Source organism: Wasmannia auropunctata, unplaced genomic scaffold (genome assembly GCF_000956235.1).
Source record: "Wasmannia auropunctata unplaced genomic scaffold, wasmannia.A_1.0 LD336000.1, whole genome shotgun sequence".
Classification (NCBI taxonomy): Eukaryota; Metazoa; Arthropoda; class Insecta; order Hymenoptera; family Formicidae; genus Wasmannia; species Wasmannia auropunctata.
This window is the reverse complement of record NW_012026890.1, coordinates 375,637-396,125: the sequence shown is the minus strand read 5'-3', so window position 1 is coordinate 396,125 and position 20,489 is coordinate 375,637. Positions and strand designations below refer to the sequence as shown.

General features: G+C 35.6%; 1 long non-coding RNA gene and 1 other non-coding gene across 3 annotated transcripts in view; both read right to left on the bottom strand.

The window, feature by feature from the left end:
• The window catches only part of LOC105453269, a 39,315-nt gene extending 20,633 nt beyond the window's left edge, over positions 1 to 18,682 (bottom strand). The window contains exons 1-3 of one of the 2 annotated variants that reach the window (XR_974844.1): positions 18,475 to 18,682; positions 17,815 to 17,890; positions 17,537 to 17,610 (exon numbers count right to left, since the gene is read on the bottom strand). This is a non-coding gene — a long non-coding RNA (uncharacterized LOC105453269). Of the gene's footprint in view, positions 1 to 17,536; positions 17,611 to 17,814; positions 17,891 to 17,997; positions 18,262 to 18,474 lie in introns of those variants that run through there. The other variant, XR_974845.1, reaches the window with a different exon arrangement.
• Positions 9,500 to 9,571, bottom strand: Trnac-gca. The gene has a single exon. It is a non-coding gene; the product is annotated as a tRNA-Cys (tRNA).
• Positions 18,683 to 20,489: the final 1,807 nt, after the last annotated feature.

Below are 20,489 nucleotides of genomic sequence, written 5' to 3'. Positions count from 1 at the left end.
GCGTCCTTTAGCGCGTCTCATTATACATACAATGCCGAAAATTTAAAATTTTATTCTACGGAATATCAAGAAATAAATTGTGTCATTAATTTGTCCATTTTTCCTCTTTTTATCTTATTATTAATTCTTTCCTTATGCGATCTTACATAAGAATCGAATTTGACATTTGATTAGATATTAGATAGAAAAGAAAGCAATGTTTTAATTTTTGATCTTGTTGAATTACTAGTTTACTTTTTTTCGTACTAATTTATACAAATTTAATCAAGATAATTTTTGTTTTCAATTTGGTGGTACCATTCTGTAAGAAAGTAATATTAATTTTTATATCTTTATGCCATGAAACAATATCGTTCTTTGATATATAAATATCTTGAGACAAATTTTGGGTTCAAAAAATATCCTCGCGCTTACATCCCTTTTCGACATTTGACAGTTTATTATTCACCAATTAAAGCTCTTCTGTATCTACAATAATTTCCATCAAGGAAATTCAATATTGCAGGACTTGTGATACCCTTGTGTAAGTGGCTGGGTAACACGATGTGTAACTTTTTTTTTCGTCGAAGAGGGAATCGGGTATCTGAATATATCGGGGCGTTGCATAGCGAAAACGCGGATAGTGCGCGATGGTTAGCGCGAGCAAACGGCTCGAAAAGCTCGAAAAGCCCGAAAGAGAGTGTCACGTTTCCATGGTAACCCGGCGTGGCAACTCCGCCCCCTCCGGCCTCGTCGGTTCGATATCCTCTCGTCTCTCTTCCCTGGCTCCCACGTCAACGTGCTCTACATTTTTCCAAGCCGAAGTCGAGCCCGCGAACCGTACGATTAGAATGGAAGAAACGATAATAGTCCCTACGCCAAGAGACGCGCCCGGGAAAGTCTCTTTATTCCGAAACGTCTTCGTGATTAATCCTTTCGACGATGGCGAGTCTCATATAGATAAACACGCGATGAATGACTGTTTCATGGCATAAAGATAAAATTAATATCATGTGCTTAAACGTATATATACAGATATATTGCTTGTTGTTTCATTTAGATTCCGCTATGTAATTAATTCTATTCTTGTTCTGTGAACATCTTTTAATTGCAATAATTTCATACAAGGCCAACGAATAATGAGGGGGAAATGAGCCAAATATGGACGAGGCTAAATATTGATTGCCCAATAATATTTTTAATTTTTTAAAACTTTTAGTTGTTTGAGAAAATATTCGAATAGTTGTGATTTAACAGAAAGTGATTATTTAAATAGTTTGATGAAAAAATTGTTATTAAAAACATTCTCTAGTCATATATTTTTAAAAATTTCTTGAATAATTTCGTATGCTATGATAGCGTGATATTGTACATGTATTTTAAATATTTGTTCATTTATAATTGCTGCAGAGATATGAATGAGCGAGTTTTTTTTTCTAAAAACAAATTTTCGATGTAAAAAGAATATTCAAGTTGAAAATTGAAAGTTGCGATATTAATATTGTGGAAACAATGTTTTTAAACGAATCGGCATTGCGAATCGGTGTTGGAATTAGTATCGTAGTTTAAATTAAAGAATCGGAATTAGAGTAAAAAAAAAATCGAAATTATCGAAAATTCTGTTTACTCTTTTACGTATGTACAGACGCTTACGTGTTAAACTCGAGAACGATTAAAAGTGGGTCAGGTAGGAGATTAGAATCGTGTGCAGTTCCTCTTGAACGTCTTCCTGGTTGACATATTATTCTCCACGCATCTTTGAAACTGAATGAGTCTTCGCGGTAGGACTGCCTTTCCCCTCCGCCGCGCCGCTTATTCGCGCTGAATTTCGGAATTTACCTCGGAATAATTCCGTGCGGAGATACGAGCGTTAATATATATCCGAACGACGGGCGTCGAATCGATACGAGCCGGCGCGGCGGTCTCTCCCGCCGAAAAGGGCAAACAAATTCGCACGCGCTTTCCGCGCGTCCGTCTATCCATCCCGCTCCCTCCGTCCCGATATCTCGTCCTCGTTTTCGCGCACGGCCCATCTTGTCCTGTCCTCCCCAATGCGTTTCGCCCGGTATGCAGCAGCCGCATACTCCTCCCCTACCGCTTCGCTCTCTCCCACCGCGAGAGCATGTGCTCTCACGCGTGCGAAACGTCCTCGCGATTTGCTTTCCTCGCTCCTTCGCGCGCGCCTCTTCCCCTCTCCTCTCGTCCTCCGCCCGCCGTGCTCCGCCGAAGCTTCGCTCGCGCTTCCAAGTTCCCAGCACCCAGGCAACTTCTTCCCCCTTCGCACCCCCATCTTCCTCCGCGCTCATCCCTCTTTCTTCGCGCGAGGACGCGCGCGTTAACACGTGCGCGCGAGCGATGGGCGAGAAAGGGCACGGATGACATATGCAGAACGCAGCCACCTCTATATTTTACGCCGGGCTGTTCGCAGGAATTTACGACACTGCCATCGGCATTCTTCTCCTACCTATCCTACCTACAGCGTTGCTCCTTCCTTTACATCATCGCTTCACTCACTCGCGCCCTGCATTTTATCGTTTCTCTCTCTTTCCTCCGCAGCTTCTCCGGAGCTTTCACCGATTTGCTCGCTTTTCTCATTTCATTCTCTGCGTTTTTTTTTTATCGTCTTGCACTTCGGAAACATCAATAGTCGACTTCCTTTTCTCGCGAGACGGATATCGACATTTTCTTTTTTTTGTCAACGTCGATTTTTCCAATCACCGCTCGATTATTCTGACGTCTGCTTTTACATTCTGCATTCATTTTTTTTGTGCTTTAACACTTTTTGAAAGTATTAATATTAAATTAATATCTGTATAATATTGATTAATTTAATACACTTAAATTATTAATATAATCAATTAACGAACGCTAAAAGAATGGATTACCAAAGATAAGAATTTTAACAGAATTCTCTTAAAATTTGTGCTTGCTTATTAGGCTTTCATTCCGTTTTATCGATTTTTTTTTCTTTCGTTTAACCAGAAAAACCTTATGAGCGTCTGTATTAAATAGTCTAGTTTAATCTATTCCTTCGATATTTTTCTTTCCTTTTTTCTTCTCTTCCTCTGCCTGTAAATTATTACGGAACGAATCATCTTTGTTAAAAAATTTCGGCAACTATCTGCGAGTCTCCTTTCTTTCATTTATGCCGATGCAATCACATAAAATATTGGTAGCTATAAAGTATTAACAGCAATGTACCGCCGTGTGCGCGGTAGAGAGCGCACCTTTTGATAAATAATTCGCAACGTCTACGAGAATATCCTTGCTCTCTCGCGGTATCCCCGGGAAAGAAGACGCGCGGCTTTGATTAACGCATCTCGATTCGTCGGTGCGTTATTTGACTTTTTAACCGGCTTTCTGTTAAACCGTGTCCTGTTTATGCGCGCCGCGCCGCGCCGCTGCTCCGGGCGAACTTTCAGCAGTTTCAGCGAAGATCAAAGGAAGCTGGCGCGACTGAGGAACAGATTAAAGGCCGATGCCGTGAGGCTTTTCAGCTCTCTTCTCGGCTTTGGCCGAGAAACTTACGGCGTTTTCTTTATTAAAAGCTAATAAACCGGCCGACTGTGCCGGGTGCCTCGGCCGCGATTTCATTAATTCCGTCTTTAATATTGCAGACCGAGCGATTCGCTGCCCGGGCGCGGGCGGGCGCTGCCGTTGGTCGGGGATCGGTTAGGTCGGCGTCGAAATAATGTAATCGCTAATCAGGCACCTGCCTTCCGCCGAGACGACGCCATATATCGCATTCCCTTTGACACAACGGCAATTCTCGTCGGCGCCCGGGACTCACCTCCATTACGATTGCAGGCAAATTTGGCAAGCTTTGATTCCTACTCGCGTTAGATTTTCAATTGTGACTCTCCACCTCGGGGCGACAAGGATAATCACGACTCCACTCCACGGAGTTTTTATTATTAATAATTTTCAGAGTTGGAAAGAGAATAAGAAAAGGTCAAAAAGAAAGACAAGTAATTAATAAATAATATACGTTGATTTAGTTTTCGAATTGTAACCATTTAAACGTTTAATCAATTTATAATGCGGTTTTGGGACTTTTGGCTTTAAAAAATTGGAAATAAGTTAATTTATTTTATTTAATTGCGTTAACACTTACGGGGTTAGACCACCTTTGAGGCCTTAAAAGATACCTAAGTTTGAGATTTTTTTGTGAGTAAATAGATAAACTTTATTAAAAATTTATTTAGAGGACATTATTGTATATATATAAGAAAACAAAGAAAATATTTTTATATTTTTTTAGTATCAAAAATGGCGTCGCACTGGCCTACTTGCGGAATCCTTTGTTTCTGTATCTTCAAATCGGTGTACAATATTCCAGATGCATGGTTTGATCTTGAACAAAACACAAAGAATTTTCATTATCTACATATTAAAGACTAATGAAGTACGTAAGAGTTTTTTAAAATATTGATTTTTCTCAAGATGACAGCTATTTTACGAAAAATGTGTATTTTTCGCCAGTACAAGTCTTTCTTAAAATAGCTGCCATTTTGAAAAAACTCAATATTTTGTTTTTAATATGTCTTTAATATGTAGATAATGAAAATTCTTTGTGTTTTGTTCAAGGTCAAACCGTGTATCCGAAATCCTGTATACCGATAGAAAAAAAGGGGATTTTGCAAGTGTAAGCAAGTGCGCCGCCATTTTGGACAAGAGAAAAATAAAAAAAATATTTTTTTAGTTTCTTATATATGTACGATAATGTCCTCTAAACAGATTTTAAATAAAATTATCCATTTACTTACAAAAAATCCCAAACTTTAGGTATCGTTCTAAAACCTCAAAGGTGGCGTAGCCCCTTAACTAACAATAAGAATTATAATAATAATATTTATTTGATTTTTTAATATACTTTCTCTCTCTTCTATTATAATTTACCATATGTTTCACTACATGAAAAATTGAATAATTATACTATAATTATGTAATTATATATATTATTTAATTATTTTGCAATATAATGTCTGACAAAAAATAAATGGAAAGCATTGTTAAGCATTCATTTTATATTGTTTTTTACTTTGAGAGAAACAAATTACTTTTTCTGCGATTAAAGACTTATTTTTATTATTTTAATATATCTAATATAATCATTGTGAAACATGTGGTAATTATTTATATTTTATTCACTTATTTAGATCGATTAAAAAACCGACGGCGGTTAACTCACATTCGCGGATAAGAATCCGGCATCAAACAGTGCTGAGAACTTCTTAATTGAGAAAACAATTCCGTCGGGCAAGTCCGCGTGTACCTACTTCGACGAAACTTTGGGAAGTTTTATAAGCCGTTATCTTTTACCGCCGTGCTTCGGCAACTTTTTAAACCTCTGCCGCGCGCGTTGCAGGTCAGCATTTTTAACCCGCAAGACGTAAAGTTAAATATTCACTTCATGAAAGCGCTGTAAAGGGCCGACGGTTTCTCTCTTCTGCCATGGCCTTGCGGAAGACCAACCGGGAAAGACGGAATTCATTTACCTCGCTGGCATTTCGCAGAAGCAGATTTTCCTCGTGAGCCGATTACACCATTCGCTAGAATGGTGTAATAACTTCGCTTTTTAAGTATTCAGAAAACCGCCACGTTAATCCGTCAAATTTGAAAAAGACTAAATAAAAAAAAAAGAGCCTTCACGCAAAGTCGGGTAGAGAAAATTATATAAAAGTTGACAAGAAATTCTTTCAAAGAATAATCTTCTATTAACAAATGGCATAGCGATGGTGTAACAATTGATATATGATTCACTGGTTTTTAATTTTATAATAATTATTACAATTAAGATATATTTAAGGCCTCTTTTAAATCCAGCAAAAGTTTGACTTAATACCGACTGTCAAAATATTTAACGTTGAATATTAAAACGACTGAAATTTGTCACGAGAAAATAACTTGAAACTTGTCACAGGTTGTTCCAAAGTATATTCAATATTGATCATGAATTATTGGCGGGCAATTATTGCATAATTTGAGAGGATCAACAAGCGCGCTGCAGGACAAAGTGGTCAGGCACGGCGCCACGGCGGGAAAACTTATACACTTTGAGTAACATGAACAAACCAATTAGCTGGTTAAGCGGCCAAACCCCCATGAAATTCAATTGTCTTCGCCCCACGCGTCCCGGCCCCGGTCTAACCGCCCTTATATTTTCATCCCTCACGGCACGGAAGACCGTGGTGCCCCGAAGAGTCTAACGGCCATACAGGCTCGCTATTATGGTGTCAATTAAATTAGATCACCAGCTAGCTAGGGGTGACTTAACTGATACGATGTCAGCTCCGCTGCACGGGGATGTACCCGCGCAAAGTGCGTCGTTAAAAGTAAAATGTAAATACTCGCAGTAAATACTGTATTAACGGTATTCATTTATTCACATTTGCGTATCAAACGGGCACGTTTGTGAATCGTGAAAAAATGAAGTGCAATTTATATATGTGATAATTTGTACTTTAAATAAAAATATAAACGATAAAATTTCTCAGAATGTCGCGCGCGCTTTATGATTCATTAATAAATTGACCAATATTTATTCGATGATTATTACAATGTTTGTAGATTGAGTGTATTTCGAATTGCAGATCGGGATTATTTATTTAATATGATATATATGTGTAAAGCAAAAAATATATATAATCAAAGTAATATAGTAAATTAAAATGTAAACGTATATGTGTTCAGATGGCGTAATATTATTAAATCAATATGACAGAATTATTCTTAAACAAATACCATTCCATATGTTTCATATTCACAAAAAATATGTGCAGTATTGTGATGTATTATGCTGAATGTTCGCGAGAGATGGATTACTTAAAAATTCATACTTTCTAGAAATCCTATCTTATATCTTTGTCATCACTCAGATATAAAACGTGTGGTACTTGAAAATCTAAAATTAAAATGATAATAAATTTGCAAACTTTAACAATGAAAAAAAAACAGTCTACAAAAAATGTGAACTGTATACAATCAATTTAATAAAAAAATTATTTGATATTTTCTACACATTTGTTAAAATAATTAACAAATACAGAAAAGTAATTAAAATAATTATTTTAACTTTATTACCTATTATATTCCCAAAATATCGCGATACTTTTTTACTTTTTTCTCGTTTCTCCATCAATTCCTTCTATGTAAAATTTATTTAATTGTTTAAAACACAAATTTGCAAAATGCAAATCGTACAAAAATGCCGATCCGTACGATAACCGAATCGAATTAAGCGAGAAAACTTGTCGAGCACAATAGTAAGTCATATTTTACAAATCACTTGACTGTTTATGAATAATTTAAACGTTCAGCCCCTGAATATGGGCGAGGGTAAAACTGACAATCCTCCGAGGACAAAACGCAGAAGCCCCTCAGGGACATGGACCCTTTGTTACTGCCTGGTCGCTGGTTGGAGCAAGGACGCCAATGTTTGATCCTGCACTATACGCGGTAAGCCACGGAGGATCATCGTCCGTATTGATCTATTCTACAATTCGCTCCGCTGCTTCTCAAGCAGGAGAGGTTTAGAATTGGGCAGCATAAAGTAAATATATCTCATTGTAAAATAATAGAAGACTATACTTCTTCTCTGATTTAATCTGAAGTTTGACATTACTGGAGAAGTAAACAGGGAATTGCAATGCAAAAAAAAAAAACAATTAAAGTTAATTAGATTTATCTATTTTGTTAAGAAAAATTAATCAACACTGGCGTTGAGAAAAATTAGAAATTACTTTTAAATTAATTAATGTAGTCGGTATAACTTTGTACTGCATCAAAATTTTTGTTAACTTAATACAAAATAAAATAATTGAAAATATAGGGTGAATACCTAATCGATGGCTTTTCATCTTATTCATAGTGAGATCGCGCCGTACGAGTCGACTCCGTGACTCATACGATTACTGAAAAAGCATTGAACCCGATTCTGGCGTCGATCCCTAAGCTTCGCGAATACAAAGGGCCGTATTCAGGATCGAGCTGATCATTGCTAACGATAATGGTGGATTAGCACGATCACATCTGTCATTGACTTATGCAATGTCGATAAGTTTCCTCGGGACCTGCTACCGTTGAGTTCAACTGTAGATTTGATCTGTGTGAAATCGAAACTCGCGAAATCGAATTCCGATGCCAGACAAGAATAAAGATCTTTCTGACGTACTGAAAAAAATAAGTACAACGTGTGCCTATTTGAATCAGTAAAATTTCTCATGAAATTAGAAAAAGTAGAAGAATAAAAATAAATGTTAATTCTTTTTATTCTGCTTTATTTTATCTTTTCAAACCTTTTCGAAAAATTTAAAAATAGAAATATACATTCCTTTCCAATTTTATTCGCAATTTTCTTTCTTAAGAAATTAGTTGTCAATTTTGCGAGATTACATTGCATCAGAAATTTTTCTCAAAAGTTTTCTCCGATATAAATATCGTATGAAGGCTGTCTCTCTGTGAACATTTTGTACTAAATTGCACATATATAGATATATGGATAGAAACTTTATAACGCCCGGTATACATAAAGAGATACGCCTCATCGACATGCAATAAACGATCCTCACGGATTTTCCGCATTACGATAAGGATTTAAGAAACTACGTACAAAAACCCGTGTGCAGATATAGGGAGAGACTTATGCCGGATATACATTTCATTTGGCGGCCTGCCAATTGGCCTGATCGCCCCTACCGAAGCAGTGCGGGCATTTCACGGATTCGGCGAATATTTAGTGGGATTTTACGGATTTAACGCTTGCCGTCAAAGCAGGTGGTTTGCACATCGAACATTCATCTTCTGCGGTCGGCAGTCTTGCGGATTAACCGACGGCCCTCTCCTCTCTTGTCAGGTCTTTATAGTGGTGTATCATACCACCGCTTTTATTCTTCATCGCTCTCTCGACATCTTTACTTATACTTTATTCCACAGCATTATGTGGAAAGAGTAATGTGAATTAGACCAAAAATTGCGAATAAAATTAGAAAGGAATGTATTTTTTTTTATTTCTAAATTTTTCGAAAAGTTTGGAAAAATAAAAAAAAGCAGAATAAAAAGAATTAACATTTAGCCTTTTTCTTCTACTCTTCTTTTCTCTTCCTTTCATTTCAAGATTCTAAACAAAAATTGAATTTCTCTTATTAATTATATTCTCTAAATTATATCTTTTTCTTGTGAAATATTTTTTGTCTCTTTCTGTTTGCTATCTAAAATGATAAGATTACATTTTTCTTAAACATGATATATGATGTTACATTATAATTTTTAAATACATGTAACAGTAAATATAATAGATTAAAATATATTAAAATTAGAATAAAAATAAATATTTAATTGAGAGTTAATATAGTTAATAATCTCGTCAATTTGTTGATAATTTCGTTAATTTTAACAGATTCCTTTCCTATAAGGTTATCCTTAAAAAATTAATCCAAATACAATATTGCTAGAATAAAGAATAAAAAAATATATATAATAAAATAAGGAAAGTTTTAAATAAAGCAAAAAAAAGATCTTGAGGGGGCACCCGGGTTTGAACCGGGGACCTCTCGATCTGCAGTCGAATGCTCTACCACTGAGCTATACCCCCAGTTGATGATACGTTCTTCCATTATTCTCTTGTTGCTCATTCTAAGGAAATCACGTTGATATAATTATAACATTTTGTTACTATTTTATAAAAATTTTTTAAAACTTTTATGTTCAACGTACAGAATAAATATCACAGTATTGGAAACGATTAATGAAGAATCTTTCAGAATTAAAAATTTGTAATATCTATGTAAAGACGAAGAGATAGAGAGACGTCGCAAAAAAGATTTTATTAAAAAAAATTTGTCTAAAGAAAACATAAAACAAATTTTTTTTTTAATTTATCAGAAAAAGAAAACTGTAGAAAAAAATTACAGAAGACAGATGAGACACGTCGCTGTAATGAATAAAAACAAGTATGTATTAAAATATTCGCGTTTGTATAGATATTCGAGTGAATATATCGCCTAGAATGTCAGGTACTTTACGAGTCTCTTAGGGCAGTGCAAAAACAGCCCTTGTTGTCGTACAAATAGCCTTGAGCGCTACCCCCCACGAGCACGGATGGCGACAGGTAAAGTAATATACTGCGGACCACCTAGTGGCTTCATGACTTTGCCATATGTCAGCGTGACTAAGGCACACATGGTCGAGATCATTGTGCGCCGTACTGAGATGTCCCATTTCCCATTAAAACGCAATATTTCTAAGTGTCGAACCGATTTAAATCGATATATTTTTTTAAGAATTATTATGAAGCAGTGTAACCGATCTAAATTTCTATTCAATATTTCTCTTTTAATTAATTAAGGTAAACGTATACCAATGGCTAAACGTGTATCTATAGCTAAACAAGTACACAAAAATTTATTATATAAATTTTTTTCAGAATATTATAATTTAATTGTAATCTTTAAATATTTTTTAAATTAAATTTTGATATTATAATAAAAAAAGTATTTGAGATTAATAAATTTTGTGTACGTGTTCAGATATAGATACATATTCAGCCACTGATACGTTTACCTTATAATTCCAAAAATGTTTGCATCTTGATATTTTCGCTGAGAATAATAAATCGACTCTATATTCGTATACTCTATATTCACAGAAGCGATAAAATCAGACTCGCGAAATACGTGTATCTTGTATTTTTCCTTTTATTATAAGACAAACAGAATTACATGTAAGATAAGAATTATTTTTATATTTTTTAGCCGTTTTTTTTTTCATAAATTTACGTTCAACTTTTTTCGTCAGAAATTGTACGCGCATGCCATATATTTGCGCGTCATTATACATTCAGCGACGAGGAGTTACGTAATGAATAACGAATATTCCTGCGGAGAGTGCATTATCTTAGATAATGGATTTGCTGGCAAATTATTAATTAAGGCAAATTGTCGTTGCAATTTTCGTTAATTTACATGTATAATTTAGAGATCCTAGAGAGATACAATCTTCGCGGGATCCAGTATGTAATTTGAAAGCATTCCATTATGATTGATAATCACAAAGATCTTGCGATTTATCAATTGATGCAGATTGTAGCAGTTGTAGCCAAAAAACCAAAGAAAGTTATATAATATGTTGAATTTTGCGTTTTCTACATACGTTTTCAAATCAAGAGATTTATGTTCATATTTCAATACTGCAAATTATTCATACATTTTTTATTTAATTGGTCTTACGATTTTACCGGGAAAAGTATAAAAGCATTTGTCGCGTAGGATTGCAGGACCGTTATAAAAGAATTTAATTTCTTCTTTTATAATATCTGTTGATCGTGCCATCGATATATTACGCCGTTACGTCGCATCGCATAAAAATCAACGACGGATACCCGCGTCCAATGTATTTTACGAATCGATAAGCAGTTCTGGTTGGTCGTTTTGCAATGCTTTGCCGGTTTAACGAGAAAAATAAAGCGGGTAACGTCGAAGTCGGTCTATGCAACCTTCCGTTTGGTTTGCGAATTAATCCATCAAAACGGTCACGCCGGTATAACTCATCCCCTTCCTTGTTTTGTTCCGCGCGCGCCCGCGTCCGCCTCCGGTGGCTCGCTTTCCTAAAGTCCGAGAGTCGATTGCACGCCGCGTTTAAATGCACCGACAACGACAGACGGCTGCACGAAAATTTGATTCGCTCCTACGCATCCATATAGGCAGACAAGGGAGATTATGTTTTATACAAGGTGTTCCGAAGCGGCCCCGCGCTTTTTAACTCTTGCCATCTTACGTCAAGCGGTAAGAGATTATCTTTGCGATTGCTTTAATAATTGGTCGATAAAGCAGCTCGTTAAGCGATCGAAAGATCATTCACGATGATTTTGTGGAAGTGACGTAAGTACATACTTCACGTAAGACAAATCGCGCAGCATAAATTCATGCGAAAGTTATTACGCGTTTTGTAGAGCACGTAAAAAGAACGGGAAACAAAAGTTCGTCCGAGACAGTTCGTTGTCAAGAATATTTATTACGTGTTGAAGCTATCACGGAGAGAATTTTATTTTAAAATTCACCCTGAAAATCATGTTAATCGTGCACGGAAAGAACGATTTTGTTGAAAGGTTTAAAAATTTTGCTAAATACAGATCTGAAAATAATTCTTGTTCAATCATCAAAATAACTTGTTGGAAAATAAAAATTATAAGCATTGCTATAAAACGTTTTGATATTCTAGCAATCATTGCGACTTTCCAACAAAATTATTTTGATTATTGAACAAAAATTATTTTTGGATTCAGCAAAATTGTTCTTTCCCGCGTGGGACAACATAACATATTTCGATGAATTTTGTGTGATTTTCACTATTTTTTTTTTTTTAATATATACTATAACAAATTTATTGTAGTGCACAGAGAAAATCACATAAAATTTGTCGAAATACTATGTTGTTCCGCGATTAACATAATTTTCAGGATAGATTTTAAAAGAAAATTCTCTCCGTATACGCGTCTCGATCGTGATTGACTTATCCATAACTTTATCGCCTAAGTTGCGAGTCTAATGCGTTGTTGCGTCACGGAACAATATTAATAAGCTTTATTACCCTGGAGAAAAAAAATTACGTCGATCTAGCCTTAATCCAGGGAAAATTATCTCTTGATAAAATAATTACCAGGTAATGTAAAAAAGTGTGACTTTTAAGTTATACTAATTACACTCCGTTTATCTTTTCGTTTGGTCGCCTCGAATCGTGCAAGTAAGATTAAATCTAATCTTGCTCGCGACATCGCAGATATTAAATTTCCACGGTTCTTTCACAGCGTGTTCTATATCTGCAGTGCGCGCATATTTATATACGAGCTTTATTTTAATCGTCTTTAACATTCCGTCAGTTTTCGTTAAGTCTCGATGAATCGATCATAAAATATAATTAAATTTGGAAAATATATTTAAATTGCTTCCGCGGACGCCGTTAATAAATTTTACATTAGAAGCATGGAAATCAGATTGCCGTTGATTAGATTAAAATAAATATATATATGGATCTATGTCAATTAAAATTTGATGCGTTTATCTTTGTCCGAAAGCTTGGATGTTTATATATATATTTACGCAATGTATGTATATTTCTGATAACCCATCATCGATTAATAAATATTATTAAAACGTAAAAAATTTTTTAAGCATAAAAATATTCCATTATAAGTATCTATGTACCTAAATGCAAAAAATATAATCCTAAAGCCAATGATATGTAGAAATACAATTTATTAATTTAATCGAAGATTATTGAAATATCTCTCTCTGATTGTATGAGTATAAACGAAAAAAAATTCAATTTGCCACTTTATATGTAAGTTAAAACTATTTTTCAGAAATTAATAAGTCTAATTGCTAACGCGATATAATTTTCCTTGTAGTTCTTGGTAATTCACCGCAGCAAAGTAAGTGCACGTGTGTTTGCCATGTTATCGTATGTAGCTGTCGAAAGGAAACTCTTATTCCCTGCGTAATTTTTACGACATATATAGGTATCCTGGCATCAAACCAACTGGCACCATTAACCCAAATATATATGCCGTCCATTATGAGGCGAGAGTACCTAGTAGATAAATTAATCACGGATTTCTCTCGCGCACAGTCTTCGTTTCTATCGACCTCGAAAATCTGGCGATTCGATAATTCAGGATTCAATCAAAGATTCATTCACCACCAGAAATTCTCTTCTCGCGCGCGTTCTCAGTGCATCATTTCGTCATAGTTTTATTTAGAGCATTATATGTTATACTTTTTGTTATTACTAGCATGAGAAAGTAGCAATTGTCAACAATAAATTATAAAAGTGTTTTCGCGAAAAGATAAGAATGTTTTCTATATAGCATTAATTTATGTCTCTCATGTTGTTGTTACAATGAAATAACATATATTCATGTAAAATAATAAAGGGACGTATAATATTATATAAAATACATATATTCTGCAAGCTCCATAATTTTACCACGAATTTGCGCATTATTTATTTAACATCTATATCTCACGATTTTGTAAAGTTTTATCTAAGCTTTTAGAATTATCCTTCGGTATTAAATATTATAATTATTTCTCTGTTTTGTCGGATAAACTAAGAGAAAATATCTCAGTAAATATAATATATGTATTATTCTAAGCACAGATACCATATTCTCGTCAGTTACTTTAGAAAATTAGCTGCGAACGCATCCGAATTACGAAAAAATACACGCGGAACTCGCGCATTAAGAATCTTTTTTTCTAGAACCGAATTAAATTAACGCGACATATGCTCGGTCATATTCATTATGCAAATATGCAAATGTACACCTCATGTGTATTCGAAATTTCTCTACCCAACCATAGTTAGTGTACACGCATGTTTGTACATGGAGTACTTCGTATATAGGGTGATTTATAGAAAAGATCAAGAGTATCAATAATAAGCGTTTTTACATAAGAAAAATAAGTCCTTCTTAGGGGTATAGAGCATACAATTTATATTAAAAATATTTCTCTTTTCCTTTTTAAAATTTAATCTCAGTATTATAAAGAGAAAGCTAACTTTTAGATTCATATCTGTGTTATTGAGATCGTATATTATATTCTGTTGAAATAAATAAATAAAAAAACTTGGGATATAATAATATCGAATTGAATTTTTCGCTGAGAAAAGAAGAGAAATTATGGTTTGAAAATGAAGTGAATATATCATTCAGAACTGTAGCTAAAATAATTGTGGCAAGTTCAATTGTCCTTATAAAACGCGACAGACTGTATTATACTGTGAATTGTCAAGTTTTCTAGATCACAAATGAATGTATAAAAAATTTCAATAGAAGGCATTTGTAACTCTTCTTACAGACAACACTCACAGTGGCACGAATCTGAAATTTAATACCGACAGCGACGACAGGCAAAGTCATCAAGATTAAGTCGGATGAGATGATCGATATCGGATCCGATCTTTTTGGGGCCACCCCGTACACACATCCCCATATACGCACACGTAAATGCATGCAGGTGCCGCGGCGCTATGTGCTGCACCCCCGATCCGTGCACGCTCGCGATCGCGCCGGCCGCCGCCGTGGATGCAACGCGAGGTCGGCGCGGCGCGCGGCGCAGCCGTGGATCCCCCGCGTGTGGGTGTAGCGTCGGTGGGTGCTGCGTATACACCGGGGGGGTAGTGTAGGATCAATATAAGCGATGACACAGCGAGAGCTCATCTTTAAGCCACGCCCATAAGCACGCCGCGAACGAATGCAGACGCGAGCCCGGCCGAGTCACGGCCAATCGGCGTGGCGCATCGATTTTTCGTGCCTTTTTCCCTTTTTTTTCGCGAAAGTGAATTTCTTCGCGGAGCTGACAAGGCGGCGGGCCGAGGGCGGAAAGGGAAGAGAACGACGGAGGGGTGAAACGCGCGGGCGAAGGCTTAAAGGGCGAAACGCTGGAGTACGCGGTGATATAGACAGGGTACGATGAGGCGCGATGAAGAGAGAAAGAGAAAGAGATGGAGAGAGAGAGAGAGAGAAAGAGAGAGAAGGCGAAGAGGGAGGGAGGGAGGGAGGGAGACAGAGGGATGGAAGCAGTGACGGCAGTTGAGGGAAAGTACGAGGGGATGTTGGGGAAGCGAGGGATGAAGCGGCACGGAGAGAGACGACTGTGGAGAGAAGGCGGAGGATGAGGATCGATGAGGACGGGGTGACTCTTCCATACCAGGGGTAAACGAACCTCCATTTCATCTACCCTTCATGCCGTTATCGGTTGTCCCTTTTTCAATCGAGGGAGCCCCCCCGCTGCTAGGGACATCGAGGTGTACCGCGAGCTCATCCTCGCACGTATCTTGCCAGCCGAAACCGGCGTTTCTTGTCGTTGTTTAAAATTGTATTGCTTATCCGTTAATAATGTAACACGTGTGTATCACTTTTCACGAAAACGCGAGTTTTCTTATTCTCTCTCGATTAACTAATATACCGGCTACATTACGGGAAGAGAATCTTTTCGACGAACCGTAATATGGATTTTAGTAAATATATATAGTCTTGCGAAATATTAAATTGCGTATTAATAGGACATAAGAAATATTAATGAATTTTTTGATAACTGATTATTTTATAAGTTCAGCTACTTCCACATCTCGTAATAGATGTGGAAATAACTAAACTTATTAAAAGAGCTAATTATTGAAGAATTCAATAACTAGCTCTTTATAATATATATAATAATATATATTTATATATATATTATTATTAATAATATATATTTCTTATGTCCCATTAATGTTATACTAGATAATATAAGCTCGTTGAATCAATGGAAAATAATTAATGTAAATATTTTTACTTTATAATTTAAATTTAAAATATGTTTATGTTGAAATAATTAAACGAGTAAAGCCATAGTCTTCCAAATAAATTTCCGGGAAAGACTCAGATTACTTTCACTGCTGCTAATTTGAGATAATATTGTAAGATTAATATAAAAAAGTTGATGTGTCAAGTCTACATAATTTCTAATTCTTTAGAAAAGTTTATATTAATATTCCTTATATAAAATATTGAATTAATTTCATCTTTAATTTGGAATTTATTTCACATTATTTAAGGAATGTAAATAAAAGTTTCAGTTTTCGTTATCCTGCTCCATTCACATCAAACACATATATGAGTTTTAATTTTCAGTCTTATTCTTTTTCACTATTCTTAAATTAATCTGCATTTTGTTTCCCATTTTTCTCCAACTGTTTACAACATTACATTATTACATTATCACTGATAAAAAAGGATATATGCATAGGAATGTATATATGTAAAACTATATGTGAATGACCGCAGTAAGCTCAAATCCGTGGATTTGCAAAAGCTCAAATGATTATATGCGGATCAGTCATCCCTGCGGGAAATTTGTACGAATAACTGAACCTCTTTTGCCATCTTGCAGTACGTGACATAACTGTGCGGGAAACGCTTTTATCACTCGCGGTAACATACAAAATATTTATAAAATAGTTTGGTATCTACTCCTATTGCAAGCTTCTACATTTTATATTATACTTTGATTTTTCTTACAAAATTTTTCAATAAAATGATCAATCCGATTTTTAATATATTTAATTAAATAAGTTACTATTCAATTAACTTATTATCCTGAAAAAATTAAAAATCTAATAATTTTAAAATTTCAAAATTTTTATAAATTTTTAGTATGATATTAAAGCTGTTTACTCAATATAGTAGTAAGGTGACAATTAAATTAAAAGCAAGATGTAGAGCTTATATAATTGCATATGAAAATATACCAATATTAATAATTGTAATCTTAATCAAATTAAAATTGTATGATACATAGATCATTTTTTTAAGCACTGCTTAGAATTTTGGTATATACAGCACTACTAATTAATATAATTTCTATATAAATTGTATGTTATAGCAGAGAAGAAATAGTTTTGCATTTCAGTACTTATTGGCAGTAATGAAAATCACAAAAAAGGTATGATTTATAACTTGAGTTACCACAACAGTGATACACACTTAAACACTGTACAATTAATTTTATTCACTTACCACATTGCTGTTTGCCTCATCCGTTCTAAATTTCTTGAAAAATGCTCCATGTCAGTCGCAAAAATGATAAATATCTGAAACAAGCATTTAATTAGATGCGAATTCATATCGCAATATAAAAAATGCAGAACAATTTTTATGTTATAGCAGAGAAGAAATAGTTTTGCATTTCAGTATTTATTGGCAGTAATGAAAATCACAAAAAAGGTATGATTTATAACTTGAGTTACCACAACAGTGATACACACTTAAACACTGTACAATTAATTTTCACTTACCACATTGCCGTTTGCCTCATCCATTCTAAATTTCTTGAAAAATTCTCCATGTCAGCCACAGAAATGAAAAAAATATCTGAAACAAGCATTTAATTGGATATATGCGAATTCATATACCTATCGCGACATAAAAAATGCAAAACACAAGAATTCAATTAATGCACTTTGACCCATGATACGTACATACATGTATGTACGTAATCGTATATACGTGAACATTTGAACATTTCCAATTAATGCACATGCTATATATATAACGCTATGGTCGCACGGAGTTTACTTGACGAAACTGATGCATATTCGCGCTTTTATACGACACGATACAGTGGCTGCGTTCCACTTGGAACTCGAAACGCTCTTCGAACCATTTCAATTCCTCGTTGTTTATCAAAGGGAGACGCGCTACCGCGCGTCTCCTGATTGTTAAACAAGAACAATGACGCTCGTGAGAGTTGTGAGCGTCAAATGGAACGCACCCGCCAATTATGTATCCAGTGTAGATTCTGCATTGAACGCAACGGGCACGCACAATATCATCACGACGTTTCGAATTCCCGATGTGTTGGCGTCTAACGAAAAGTCGTGCTTCGATTCTTTCGAGGAAAAAAAACAACATAAGGATCACTTTCGCGTGCCTATCGCAACGGAATCTGTACTCACTGGCGTCACAATCGTTTCGAGCCACGGAGAGCACCGTCGACTGCGACAGACGAAACGCTCGAGGCCAGCGACAGCCGACACTTCCGGATCTTCCGGCAATCTCCTCGTCGGTCCCGTCACTTCAGCCGGCAGAGAATCGCGTCCGCTGTGCATTTTCAACGAGTATAAAACACTCCCGATTAATCGCGGAGGAACCGTGTCCTCACGTCCGAACCGACGCGCCGTCGAACTGTCATGGCGGCCGGACTAGCGCGCGCAAGGTACCGACACTTCGCAGCTTTTTGGACACGTGGCGCCATCTGACGTGGCCGCGATGTTACCGCGTAGCATGAGGTCTGCGAGTTGACCGAGAGATGGCACTCGCAATCAATTTCTCAGCTGAGCAAGGCTGAGCAAGGTTAGCGTACTCGATTGACAATGACTTGCCTCGGCAGTTATTTCGTATAAATGAATTGAGCAATTGCGTTATTTTTATGAATAACTATCGTGTTAAATAAAGTCGTGACGAAGCTACGAGCCTGCTGCCAGCTGCAGTGATTAATTGTGATTGAATCTATTTGAGTAAAAACGGATCAATTGTGTTCAATCGCTCGGGCGAGCAGGCTGGATTGCTTGGACACGTTCAATTAATATTCTTAATTATTCAGTATTAAAATCATATAAATCAATTGAGCAATTGCATTATTTTTACGAATTATGATCGTGTTAAATAAAGTCGTGACGAAGCTACACGAGCCTGCTTGCTAGCTGCAGTGTTTAATTATGATTGAATTTATGAGTAAAAATAAATGTTTAATCGCTCGGCGAGCAGGCTGGTTGTACCTTGAACACGTTCAATAATATTCTTAATTATTCAGAATAAAAATTCCGTAAACAGCTTGCATTGAGAGGATATATACATTGACTGGTACTACTGTATAGTAATTTTCTCTGTTTTCTGTGTAATTAGTTTTATTAATGATATCTATTAGTTTGATGATACGGAATTTTTATTTACGCGTACACTTTTATCCCTGAATCTCAATAAATTTCTTGCATTGTTTATATAATACATCATAATTTTTACGAATTATGATCGTATTAAATAAAGTCGTGACGAAGCTATACGAGCTTGCTGTTTAATTAATATTGAATTTATGAGTAAAAATAAATGTTCAATCGCTCGGCGAGCAGGCTGGTTGTGTTTGGACACGTTCAATAATATCCTTAATTATTCAGAATTAAAATTCCGTAAACAGCTTGCATGGAGAGGATATACATTGACTGTACTACTGTACAGTAATTTTCTCTGTTTTCTGCGTAATTAGTTTTATTAATGATATCTAGTTTGATGATACGGAATTTTTACTTACGCGTACACTTTTATCCCTGAATAATATCCTTTTATCCCTCAATAAATTTTTTGCATTAGTCTATATAATACATCATATAATACATCTAAGGAAGTATCACATATAACATTTTTATAATGGCAGCGGATGTTGAAAAACTTCATATATTTTTAATTACTATAAATATTAAAGAAGATCGAGGAACGATATTAAAAGAACGTATTGGTCTTTATGTCTTTTGTAAGTTTGAAAGGACACGAGAAGGAATAAACTTAGAGAAATTATATATTCTAAAGGGCAGGAATGAAGGAGAGAGTTGAAAGAGAGAAAAAAGAACCGAACTTCTGTCTTCTATAGTTTCGAAGAAAATTCGGTTATAGGATAGATTATTATTTATTAGATTGGAAAGAATGCTGAAATTTTTCATGCTTGTATTTAGTTTCTGACCCAACTTTCGTTGGGTACACAAAAAATTGGTCTATAGACTCATCAATTGTTCCCCTCCACGGAAATCTTTAGTAAAAGGCGAAAGATTTATGCGTGAATTGAAGGGAAACCAGAGTGCCTGAGTCTTCCTCGGCTCGTCTACTTATAGTATACTGTAACAAATCTTACTTACGAGAAAGCAAGCCATCTAGCGGTGGCGAACGATTACTAACCGGCACAAAAGCGCGGGCAGCCGAC